The sequence below is a fragment of the Hyperolius riggenbachi genome, chromosome 1, assembly GCF_040937935.1.
Source record: "Hyperolius riggenbachi isolate aHypRig1 chromosome 1, aHypRig1.pri, whole genome shotgun sequence".
In the NCBI taxonomy this organism is placed as follows: Eukaryota; Metazoa; Chordata; class Amphibia; order Anura; family Hyperoliidae; genus Hyperolius; species Hyperolius riggenbachi.
The window spans coordinates 441,475,762-441,488,718 of record NC_090646.1 but is presented as its reverse complement, the minus strand read 5'-3'; positions in this window follow the sequence as shown (position 1 = coordinate 441,488,718).

The following is a 12,957-nucleotide window of genomic DNA, read 5'->3' as shown; positions in this document are numbered from 1 at the left end:
CGGCTCTGAATCGGCTTTTCATTAAATATCACTAAACACCACTCAAAATCGGAGTAAAAGCCCCGCCCCCGTCTCCATGACAATTCCAGACTGCTTCTCTGACTGGGTCAATCCCTCCTGCTACTGCTCTCCTCCGCCCCATACACTCCTACAAGCTGCAAGAGGAGGACTACATCTCCCAACATGCCTCAGCGCCCTTTATTGCAGAGCAAAGCAGTGCTCTGTGGGGCGGCTGAGGCATCGGCTCTTTCAAAACTGAGAACCGGCTCTTGTCGTTCGCAGCAAAGAGCCGGATCTTAGAGCCGGCTCGTTCGCGAACGACCCTTCACTACGTCCAGAGATGATAAGCTGCATGCACAGGCAGAAGAGAAGGTATGCAGGCAGGCTGCTAAGGACACTTCCTGTCCTGTGTGCAGACTCCCAGTACTGTTATAACTGCTAGAATGTGCCCTGCTCTTTAGATACTAGAGTTTTTTTTGAAAGCTGGTTAGGCTGTAGGCTGGTAAAGCTGTAAACCTGTGCTTTAGTGCTGTGCTGTCTCTCCCTCTCCCCTCTCTGTTCCTCTGCCCCCTCTTCCATCTTATGCTGTCTCTAACCCTCTCTGTTCCTCTGCACCCTCTTCCATCTTATGCTGTCTATCCCTCCCCCTCTCTGTTCCTCTACCCCCCTCTTACATCTTATGCTGCCTCTCCCTCTCTACTCTTTCCCTCTGCTCGGATTACGTGTATTTTCTGGTGAAACGCTTCCACATTACGATTATTTTCTGGTGAAACGCTGCTGCCCTATGATTAATTTCTGGTGAAATGCTGCTGCAATAAGTGTATTTTCTGGTGAAACACTGCCACATTACGATTATTTTCTGGTGAATTACGATTCTGAATTACAATAATTACTATTATTTTCTGATGAAACACTGCCGCATTATGATTATTTTCTGGTGAAACGATACTGCATTATGATTATTTTCCTGGGGGGGAGGAGGGGCTCGGGGGGGCGCCACAGGTTTTCTCGCCTGGAGTGACAAAATGACTAGAGGCACCCCTGGTCGGCTCTGTCAGAAGACGGAGCCGAGGTTGCTTAAAAACATAATAATTCGGCCTCCAGCAATCGCTGGAAGCCGAATTATTTCATTCTCTTACTATCCATGGCGGCCTGGAGGGGGAATAGTTATTAAATCGGCCCGGACTTGTGCAGAAGCAGGATCAGCCATATACCGCTGTATCCTGCGCCCAAGTCTATCGGCGCCGATTTCAAATGTACTCCTATTAGATCCAGAGCATTCCCTTTCCCAGGGGCATTGCTCGCCCTAAAGATCAGTGGCATGTGCCTCGGATTTATTCTGGCGTGCCCCTGATGTCTCCTGGCAGGGTAGAGGCGCCACAGCACCCAGCATGGCACCACACGAGGGTGCCTCTCGGGCATAGCAATAGGGGTTGCAGAGTTTGTGACCGCATTTGGGCCCTTGGGCAAGAGGGGCTCCGAAGGGCCTTCCCTCAACTGCAGTATTAGCTCTTTATTGCTCCTGCGCTCATAATAATGACTTCCATAGATAATTTGATTAGTGGTAATCATTAACAAACTGCTGCCCATTCCCTTCTTGCACCTCTGACACTGTAGTTGCCATTGGCAGTTTTTGGTGCGCTGTATCAATTGTTACATATAGAGTGTTTGGGGGGGCCCCAATGTAAAGCTTGCATTGGGGCCCACAGCTCCTTAGCTACGCCACTGGTGCCTCTACAGCACACAGCATGGTGCACAGAGGCACCTACCGTGCCATTACAGCACCCAAAGTGCCCCATAGAGACACCATAGCCCTCAGCACGACACCATAGCACCCAGCATGACACCATAGCACACAGCTATGCTGTTGGGTGTTATGGTGCCTCTATATAGGCATAATGGGTGCTGTAATGCTATGCTAGGTGCTATGATGCCTTTATGGGGGCGTGCAGGGAGCTGTGGTTCTTCTATGGGGGCACGCTGGAGGTTGTGGTGCCTCAATGGGGGGCCCATGGGCGCATGGAACCCCCTTCCATGCTCTCACCCGTCCAATAGAAGGTCAGGGAATGCTATGGGGGGGGGGGGGGGGACTGGCAGCAAGCCAGTTTGCCCAGGAGAAAGCCAGACCAGCCAGCACAGAAGCCAGGTAACTCTAGCTATGTGACCCTGCCTATTTATGTGATATGCTGCATTATTTTTTCTTTTTAATGGAGAGATCTGCTTCATCCAACATTTTGCTGGGCAGGCTTACTTAGACCGCTGTTAAGTTCATGTCAATTTGGCTCCACCCATGACCACACGCACATTGTGGTGCATGGCCACACCCATTTTTCAGCTGGAGTTCCCAAAAGTGCCTCTCCATAGGTAAGTATCTGACGTTTTTTATTTTAATCTCTCTTCACATTTGCTTTAGGCCCCGTTCACGTCTGATCGTTTTGCCGACATCGTCGGCAAAACGCTCAGGCGCTAGCGCTTTTTAAAGTGCTAGTGCCATATTACCCTATGGGCCCGTTCTCACTTGGGCGATTTGCGTTAATTGCCGGCGATTAACAGAAATCACCAAACGCAAATTTGTATCTTGCACCATTTTCAGGCTATTTCCCGGCGACCGCGTTTAGTGCTATAGAAGCGCTAATCGCGATCGCGAAAAAATCATCAAGTGTGAATGCCGTTATTTTCGCGTTAATCACCAAAAATTGCCAGAGCAAAATGCTAGCAAAAGCGCTAGCGTATTGCAAGTGAGAATGGGGCCTTAAAGTGTACCTTAGCTGAAGCTTGGGTGCAAAATGAGGTATTTACCAAAAGAGAGGGAAGCCAAAGGATGAAAGCCTCAGGATCCTATTGAGGCTTCCCTCAGTACTCTGATGACCTGCCTTGCTGGGCCTGGCCCCTCTTCCATCAGCTCGGCCATCCAGTAGTCGTACAAGCACGCCCACGCATGCGCAGTACTGTACGAGCGGCTCCATGCTAGTGCACGTGTGCAGCCGCGCTCGTAACGGTAGAGGAGCAATCGATGGGCTGATTAAGGATGGACATTGGAGCACAGAAGGAAACCTCAGTAGAATCCTGATGCTTCCCTCTTTTTAGGTAAGTATCCATTTTCGAACCCGCGTTTCGGGTCATGTTCCCTTTACTGTGTATGTTGAAGGGCTGCACCCATAATAACTTAATATTCTAACAGTCCATTCACACCTAAAAGCGCAAAACGCCGGCGATTTTTGCTGGTGTTTTGCAGGAGTAATTTTCCCGCGGAAAATCACTGAACACTGTGGCGATTTTTCCGCGATCACGTTTAGCGCTTCTATAGCACTGAAACGCGATCGCCGGGAAATTACCTGAAAAGGGTGCAGGGGACACGTTTGCGTTTGCTGGTAGAAGCCCCAGGTAAGTGAAACTCTTAAGTTTTACTTTAATGTGTACTTGAGGCGGATTAAAATATAAAATTAGATACTTGCGTAAGAAAATGGAAACCTCTGGATCCTCCAAAGGCTTCCTAAGTCTTTCTGGAGAACACCATTTCTGTATGCGGAGCCCTAGAACATATCCAACAAGACCTTGCCTGTGCAAGTATGGGTGTACCTGCACAGAAGGCATAAGCAGCTCGTACATGAACGGCTCCAACCTACTGCACAGGCATGGCCATACTTGCACATGCATGAAGGGAACACGGTCGTAATCTTAAAGAGGGCCCTAGGCAGCTGCAGTGGTCTCTAGGAGGACATACTTTCATCTGCCTCAGGTTCTCTTCTTTATATTCACCCTGGGTGAGCATCCACCTTCAGGAAGGCCAGTGAGGACACTGTGTGACCTCACTTGTACCTTCCCATTTTTTCCCCCCAGCAAAGTACATTCCAGTGAAAATTGCATAAAAATCGCAAATAAAAATGTACTTTCTCCTAATCATCATCAGTCACTAAGGGACTGCAGAATCAATCAGGTACATACTTCTGAATGTGCAATTATTGTTTATTGGGTGGGGGGATAATTAATATACTGTACATTTTAATTTAATTAATGTTAAAAGGGAGGTATGGGTGTCCCATTGATCAAACAAAGTACTGTTGTCCAAGAGAGCATATACTAAATAATCTGCTGTTCTGGAAGCTTGTTGCTGGCTACAAAATTAAATGACAAAATAGCTTATGTGGCACTGATTTATTTTCTATACATTTTTCACTGAATGTTTGGCTTTTCTTTAAAACAAACATGTCAAACTCCGGCCTGTGGGCCAAATCTGGCCCTCAGAGGCATTCAATTTAGACCACAAGTGGTTTCTTCATTTTACATTATGTTTGGCCCAATCTAGATCACCAAGGAAGCTATATTGAAGGTGAAGCCCTAGAACACCAGGAAAGCCATATCGGGGAGGTAGGGGCAAAGCACTAATCACTAGGGTACTGTATAAGGGAGGGTTTGGGGTCACTAGACACCAGGGAAATGTATGTGGGAGGAAGCACCATTACACACCAGGGAAGTATATGGGGAGGGAGAAGGACCACTAGACACCAGGGAACTTTATAGGGCTGGAAGGTGGCCAGTAGACTTTTAGGTTGGCCTGAGACTTGGTCCCAGTGTTCAATTTTGGCCCACTTAATATTTGACAGCCCTGCTTTAAACGGACACATGAAGTGAGAGGGATATGGAGACTACCATAATGTACTTCCCTTTAAGCAATACCAGTTGAATGGAAGTCCTGCTGATCCTCTAATACGTTTTGCCATAGACTTTGAACAAGCATGCAACAGGTCTGGTGTTTCTGACATTTTTGTCAAATCTGATAAGATTAGCTGCATACTTGTTTCTGATGTTATTCAGACACAACTGCAGTCAAATAGACCAGCAGAAGGGGGTAGAGTGCTGTCGGGAAATACTAGTGTATGGTATACCTTTTTTCTTCTTGTCTACCAGCAGATGGCGATGTTGTTTTAGACATCTCTCATCTCATATTCTTGCCATTAGCGTTCATTGCAAAAATTGACAGTGAACAGTGATGGTTTTTGACAGAAATTAATTTCACTACATATTTATTTCCAGCATATTAAAAAGAACTTAACTCAAACCTTATCATTAATTATCACATAAAACAAGCTATACTGTGCTCCAATGATGTTCTATTATTTTCAGTGATTAACAATAAAAGTAATTAAAAATAATTTTAAAAGGCCTTTTTAAGATGAATATGAGATATAATCAAGTTTATAGATATTGTTAACACAAGGAGATGAATGGACAATACACAGAGGTATGTGCATGAACATCCAGCATATGCACAGTATCCAGCAGGAGCATACCTCTGTGCTGACCTTAGGAAGCTTTGCAGCAGGTCAGCTGTACTTTAAGAAAACTGCTATCAAGACAGTAAAATCTTTAATGATATACAGGTGAAACTGAAAACAAATGTGAATATTGTGCAAAAGTCCATTTATTTCAGTAATTCAACATAAAAAGTGAAACTAATATATAAAGTAGGAATCCTTTGCAGGTGTTGTGGACTAATACGCTCATTAGAGTCTGACACTTTGAGCCTAGAATATTGAACAATTTCACAATATTCTAATGGTCTGAGATTTTGCTTTTGGGGTTTTCACAAACTGTAAGCCATAATCATCAAAATTATAACAAATAAAGGCTTGAAATATCTCTCTTTGCATGTAATGAGTCTATTTCCTATACTGTAAACTTATCTCCTCTCTGGGCTTCAACTATCACCTAAATGCAGATGACATCCAGATTTACCTCCATGCCACGGACTTCTCCACCACCACCATGGAGAAGGTATCATCGGCTATCTCATCCTGGATGTCTGCCAGGTTCCTACAGTTAAACCTGGATAAAGCAGCCCATACACTCAGCCGATTTTCTGGCCGACCGATCGATCCCGATCGATCGATCGATCAATCGATTGCAAATCGGTTGGCCAATCGACCGATCGACGGCCGATTTCGATCGATTTCGATGGATTTCCATCGAACTTGCAGGGTGGAAAATTTAGGTCGATCTGATGAGATTGCTTATCAGTTTGCATTGGCCTTAATGGAAATCTGATGGCAAAAAAATGCCATCAGATCGAATTTCAATAGATTTCAAACTGAAATCTATTGGAATTCTATCCTGGTAAAAATTTTTCTAAAAACGCATCAGATAGATCATCAGATGCATTTCTTATCTATCTGCTGCCAATCTGACGAGTGTATGGGCACCTTAAGACTGAACTCCTAATCTTCCCGCCCCGTGCAATCTCACCCCCCCACAGACATCTATGTCACTGTCAACAGCACAATCATCCGCCCAAACACACAAGCCAGCTGCCTGGGTGTCACCCTGGACTCAGCCCTCTCCTTCACCCCCCATATCCAAACCATTGCTAAGGCCTGCAATTTCCATTTATGCAACATCTCCGACCTTGGAGATCCTGCCCCCAGACACTGCCAAACTCCTTATCCTTATCCATGCCCTCATCATCTCCCACCTGGACTACTGCAACACCCTCCTGTCAGGCCTTCCGCAAAACTGCATCGCCTCCCTATAATCCATCATGAACGCAGCAGCCAGACTAATCTACTCCTCCCACCTATGCAAATCCCTTCACTGGCTTCCAATTCGCTTCAGAATCAGCTTCAAGATCCTATGTTTGGCCTACAAATCTATACACAAGTCCTGCCCGACCTACATTTATGACTTGGTCAGCAGATACACACATGGCCACCTACTTTGCTCCTTCAACAACCTCCTCCTAACCACCCCACGCATCTCGCACTCCCATGCACTTCTACAAGACTTCACTAGAGCTGCCCCCCTCCTGTGGAACTCTCTCCCAGTGCCCATCACACTTGCTCCCTCCTTCCAACACCTTCAAAAAAAGCACTCAAAATTCACTTCTTCAAGGAGGCCTACTTCACTTTGACGCTGCCCTTACTCTCTGCCGAGAACTTCTTGATGCATCCCCCTCCTTTCGTGTCACCACCCCGCCCTCTAGATTGTAAGCCTTTGGCAGGGCCCTCTCCCCTTGTGTATCATACTTGATTGTACACCCTACCCAGAATACGTGAACTTGTGATATTAGCACTACCTCTCCAGTGTATGATCTGGAGTTGTATTACTACCTGTATTGTGTTGTGTATCGTATTGCTTATTACCTGTATGGTTCTATCTACAGTGCAAAAGTATTCGGCCCCCTTGAAGTTTTCCACATTTTGTCACATTACTGCCACAAACATGCATCAATTTTATTGGAATTCCACGTGAAAGACCAATACAAAGTGGTGTACATGTGAGAAGTGGATCGAAAATCATACATCATAATAAATACCCGATCCACGTCATTTCTCTGTGGGTTTAGCTTTGGGTAGGCAGGCAGGGTAGTTCTCTCTCCAGCCAGGCTAGCCAGGGTCCCCCCAGTCATTGTGTCGCTGCTGGGAACAGTAGTACACCGCTCACCCACACTATATAGCATTGTGTTTACTGCCACTCTGTGTACACCGCTCACCCACCACTGTATAGCATTGTGTTTACTGCCACTCTGTGTCTCTGCTGGGAACAGTAGTACACCGCTCACCCGCCACTGTACAGCATTGTGCTCTGTGTCGCTGCTGGGAACAGTAGTACACCGCTCACCCACCACTGTATAGCATTGTGCTCTGTGTCGCTGCTGGGAATAGTAGTACACCGCTCACCCACCACTGTATAGCATTGTGCTCTGTGTCGCTGCTGGGAACAGTAGTACACCGCTCACCCACCACTGTATAGCATTGTGCTCTGTGTCGCTGCTGGGAACAGTAGTACACCGCTCACCCACCACTGTATAGCATTGTGCTCTGTGTCGCTGCTGGGAACAGTAGTACACCGCTCACCCACCACTGTATAGCATTGTGCTCTGTGTCGCTGCTGGGAATAGTAGTACACCACTCACCCACCACTGTATAGCATTGTGCTCTGTGTCGCTGCTGGGAATAGTAGTACACCGCTCACCCACCACTGTATAGCATTGTGCTCTGTGTTGCTGCTGGGAACAGTAGTACACCGCTCACCCACCACTGTATAGCATTGTGCTCTGTGTCGCTGCTGGGAATAGTAGTACACCGCTCACCCACCACTGTATAGCATTGTGCTCTGTGTCGCTGCTGGGAACAGTAGTACACCGCTCACCCACCACTGTATAGCATTGTGCTCTGTGTCACTGCTGGGAACAGTAGTACACCGCTCACCCACCACTGTATAGCATTGTGCTCTGTGTCGCTGCTGGGAATAGTAGTACACCGCTCACCCACCACTGTATAGCATTGTGCTCTGTGTCGCTGCTGGGAATAGTAGTACACCGCTCACCCACCACTGTATAGCATTGTGCTCTGTGTCGCTGCTGGGAATAGTAGTACACCGCTCACCCACCACTGTATAGCATTGTGCTCTGTGTCGCTGCTGGGAACAGTAGTACACCGCTCACCCACCACTGTATAGCATTGTGCTCTGTGTCGCTGCTGGGAATAGTAGTACACCGCTCACCCACCACTGTATAGCATTGTGCTCTGTGTCGCTGCTGGGAATAGTAGTACACCGCTCACCCACCACTGTATAGCATTGTGCTCTGTGTCGCTGCTGGGAACAGTAGTACACCGCTCACCCACCACTGTATAGCATTGTGCTCTGTGTCGCTGCTGGGAATAGTAGTACACCGCTCAACCACCACTGTATAGCATTGTGCTCTGTGTCGCTGCTGGGAATAGTAGTACACCGCTCACCCACCACTGTATAGCATTGTGCTCTGTGTCGCTGCTGGGAACAGTAGTACACCGCTCACCCACCACTGTATAGCATTGTGCTCTGTGTCGCTGCTGGGAATAGTAGTACACCGCTCACCCACCACTGTATAGCATTGTGCTCTGTGTCGCTGCTGGGAATAGTAGTACACCGCTCACCCACCACTGTATAGCATTGTGCTCTGTGTCGCTGCTGGGAACAGTAGTACACCGCTCACCCACCACTGTATAGCATTGTGCTCTGTGTCACTGCTGGGAATAGTAGTACACCGCTCACCCACCACTGCATAGCATTGTGCTCTATGTCGCTGCTGGGAATAGTAGTACACCGCTCACCCACCACTGTATAGCATTGTGCTCTGTGTCGCTGCTGGGAATAGTAGTACACCGCTCACCCACCACTGTATAGCATTGTGCTCTGTGTCGCTGCTGGGAATAGTAGTAAACCGCTCACCCACCACTGTATAGCATTGTGCTCTGTGTCGCTGCTGGGAACAGTAGTACACCGCTTACCCACCACTGTATAGCATTGTGCTCTGTGTCGCTGCTGGGAATAGTAGTACACCACTCACCCACCACTGTATAGCATTGTGCTCTGTGTCGCTGCTGGGAATAGTAGTACACCGCTCACCCACCACTGTATAGCATTGTGCTCTGTGTCGCTGCTGGGAATAGTAGTACACCGCTCACCCACCACTGTATAGCATTGTGCTCTGTGTCGCTGCTGGGAATAGTAGTACACCGCTCACCCACCACTGTATAGCATTGTGCTCTGTGTCGCTGCTGGGAATAGTAGTACACCGCTCACCCACCACTGTATAGCATTGTGCTCTGTGTTGCTGCTGGGAATAGTAGTACACCGCTCACCCACCACTGTATAGCATTGTGCTCTGTGTCGCTGCTGGGAATAGTAGTACACCGCTCACCCACCACTATATAGCATTTCTGTACTGCCACTGTACTGCTGCCAGTCAGCGTGTACTTTAAGGATAAGTGAAATGAAGAAGAAATCCTGTGAAAGAGGGAGGGGCAAGGGAAGAGGTGTTTCCCCTGACGGTTCACGTACAGGCCACAGTGGAGCACCGAAGAAAACCCACTCAATACCGCCCATGTTGTCCAGGAAATCAACCCTCACAAATCAAAAAGAACAGGACCAGATAATTAATTGGATGACCTCTCAAGCGTCCAGCAGTGGGTTAAGCAGCACCAGCACATCACGCACGAGGTCCGAGTCCTCAGCCAGTTACAAGGAGCCAGTGGGCACAAAGCTGACACAACCGGCAGCGACACCACGCACACAACTGCCAAATAACCAGTCCGAAGAATTTCCTCAGGACACAATGGGGTATTCGCAGGAGCTATTCCCAGCCCAACAAACTTCCACCTTTCAAAGGTCAATGGAACAGCCAGAAATGTTGTGCCCGGATTCACAACCATTTACTGTGGGAAATGCAAGGCGAGTCCGAGGACTTTGAAACCCAAATCCCAGAGCAAGTTGGGCAGGAAGGGTTTCAATTGCAGGAGGTCGGCCGAGAAGATCTGGAAGACGACGTTGGAGTGAGCTGCGCAGAGGTTGTTCTGGGGAGCTCTACTCCACGGCGGCGGCCCACAATCACATATGACGAGTTTGAGGAGATGGAAGAGGAGGGTTTTGACAATGTTGACAGAGACTCAGATTTTGTATGTGAAGGAGAACATCGCCGTCGTAGCAGCACAGATGAGTCTGTTGAAGAACCCACTGCTGCACGTGTTCGCCTTGTGCCACAAGGTAGGCGGAGCGAAATTTCAGGCACCACAAGCGTGGAAGTTCAAGTGAGACGCAAAAGAGGCGCAAACAGAAATCGCCAGCAAGGCTGGTGCTCCAAAGTCTGGCCTTTCTTTGAAGACTGCAGTGAGGATGGTACCATTGTGATTTGCAAGGTGTGCAAGACCCGCCTGAGCAGGGGGAAAAATATTAACAACCTCTCCACCACCAGCATGACCCGCCACATGGTATCCAAACATCCCACTCTGTGGGCAAACACGGCAGGACAGGGTACCAGCAACACTGCCTCCCTTGGGGTCACCAGACTCACCACCAGACCCTCCTCAGCAGCAGCAGTAGCCCAGCCATTGCGTGGTTCACAACAACATTCACAAACATCAGACGACGCTGACACTGTCACTTTCCGGAATAGTGCTCTTGAGGTCTCCCAGTCTTCATCAAACACAACAACCAACAGTCCTTCAGTGTGCAGCCCTACGGTTCAGTTGTCTGTCTCGGAGATGTTTGAGCGCAAGAGGAAATTGCCAGCAAATGACCCCCGGGCCGTGGCACTAACAGCCAGCATAGCCAAGCTTCTGGCCTGCGAAATGCTGCCATATCGAGTGGTGGAGACAAACAGCTTCAAGGGCATGATGTCAGTGGCCATCCCACGTTACGTGGTTCCCAGCTGCTACCACTTTGCGCGCTCTGCAGTGCCTGAGTTGCATGAGCACGTGGTCAGCAAAATAACCCGAAGCTTGAAGAATGCCGTTGCCTGCAAGGTTCACCTCACCACTGACACCTGGACGAGTGCGTTCGGCCAGGGTCGATACATCTCCCTTACCGCGCACTGGGTGAACCTTGTGGAGCCTGGCAGCGATTCCTCACCTGCTACGGCGCGGCTGTTGCCCACGCCGCAAACAGCTGCACCGCCGTCCCTCCCACTGGATAACAACAGCAGCACCTACCTCTCTGACTCCTTCTCCTCCAACGCATCTCAAAGCTGTACCTCATCCGGAAACACTAACCCAGCAGCAGTAGGATCGTGGAAGCAGTGCAGCACAGCTGTTGGCATGCGTCAGCAAGCGTTGCTGAAGCTGATCTGCCTTGGGGATAAGCAGCACACAGGGGAGGAAATTTGGAGGAGAATAAAGGAACAGACGGATTTGTGGCTGGCACCGCTGGACCTGAAACCGGGCATGGTTGTGTGTGATAATGGGAGTAATCTCATTCGCGCTTTAAGGTTGGCTAAGCTGACACACATCCCTTGCCTGGCGCACGTGATGAACCTAGTAGTTCAGCGGTTCCTGAGGACATACCCAGGCGTGGCCGATCTTCTGTTCAAGGTGCGACGAGTGGCCAAACATTGTAGAAATTCCAGTACTGCTTCGGGGGCACTCGCCAAGATGCAGGAGCGCTTCAATCTCCCCCACCATCGCTTGCTGTGTGATGTCCCTACGCGCTGGAATTCTACGCTGCACATGCTAGCCCGCTTTTGCGAGCAGAAGAGTGCAGTGGTCCAGTACATGACGGCACAGTACCGAGGCGCATCCGGACAGCTGCCAAGCTTCTGTGGATCCGATTGGGCCAACATGTTGGACCTCTGCCAAGTCCGCCAAAATTTTGAGCAATCCATGTTGCTTGTGAGCAGTGACAACTCTTCAGTCAGCATTACCATACCACTGCTGTGTTTACTGAAGAGGTCAATGTTGAAAATCAAGGAAACAGCTGTCATGATGCAACTGGGGGAATCTGAAGGAGAAAACGATCAGCGTGATGATACCAACATCAGGCCATCTGCCTCAGGAAACGCTGGCCCCAGCAGCTATGACGAAGAAGAGGAGGAGGAACAGCTGGAGTTGGAGCAGGAATTTCATGCCACCACTGACGAGGGCCAGAGCGGTGCACGTTGGACTTCCACAATTCAGCGCGAATGGTCAGCAGAAGCAGATGACGACTATGATGCATCACAACTATCACAACGCTCACAAGAGGATGATGATGATTCTGGCAGGACTCTGGCACACATGGCTCAATTCATGCTAGACTGCATTGAACGCGACCCACGCATTGTGCGCATTCTGGACAACACCAATTACTGGGTTTATACCCTTCTGTATCCACAGTACAAACACAATGTTCCAAAACTGCTTGAAGAAAGAGTCAGACAGGTCAAAATGGAAGAATACCAGCAGGCCCTTGTGGAGACTTTAGAGAGGAGATTGACATCCTCCCCCTCCTCTAGCCAGTTGTACGCCGACAGACTGACTTCCGCAAACCCAGGACGACCAGGAGGGCAGCAAACAACACAAGCCGCAGCTAGTGCCCAAAAGGGAATGGTATCGGCAGTGTCCTTGGAGTGGGAAAATTTTCGGACACCCATGCAGCAGCCCACAGAACAGCAAGCGTGCAGATCCACCTCCAACACCGATCGCCTGGAGAAGATGGTCAAGGACTACA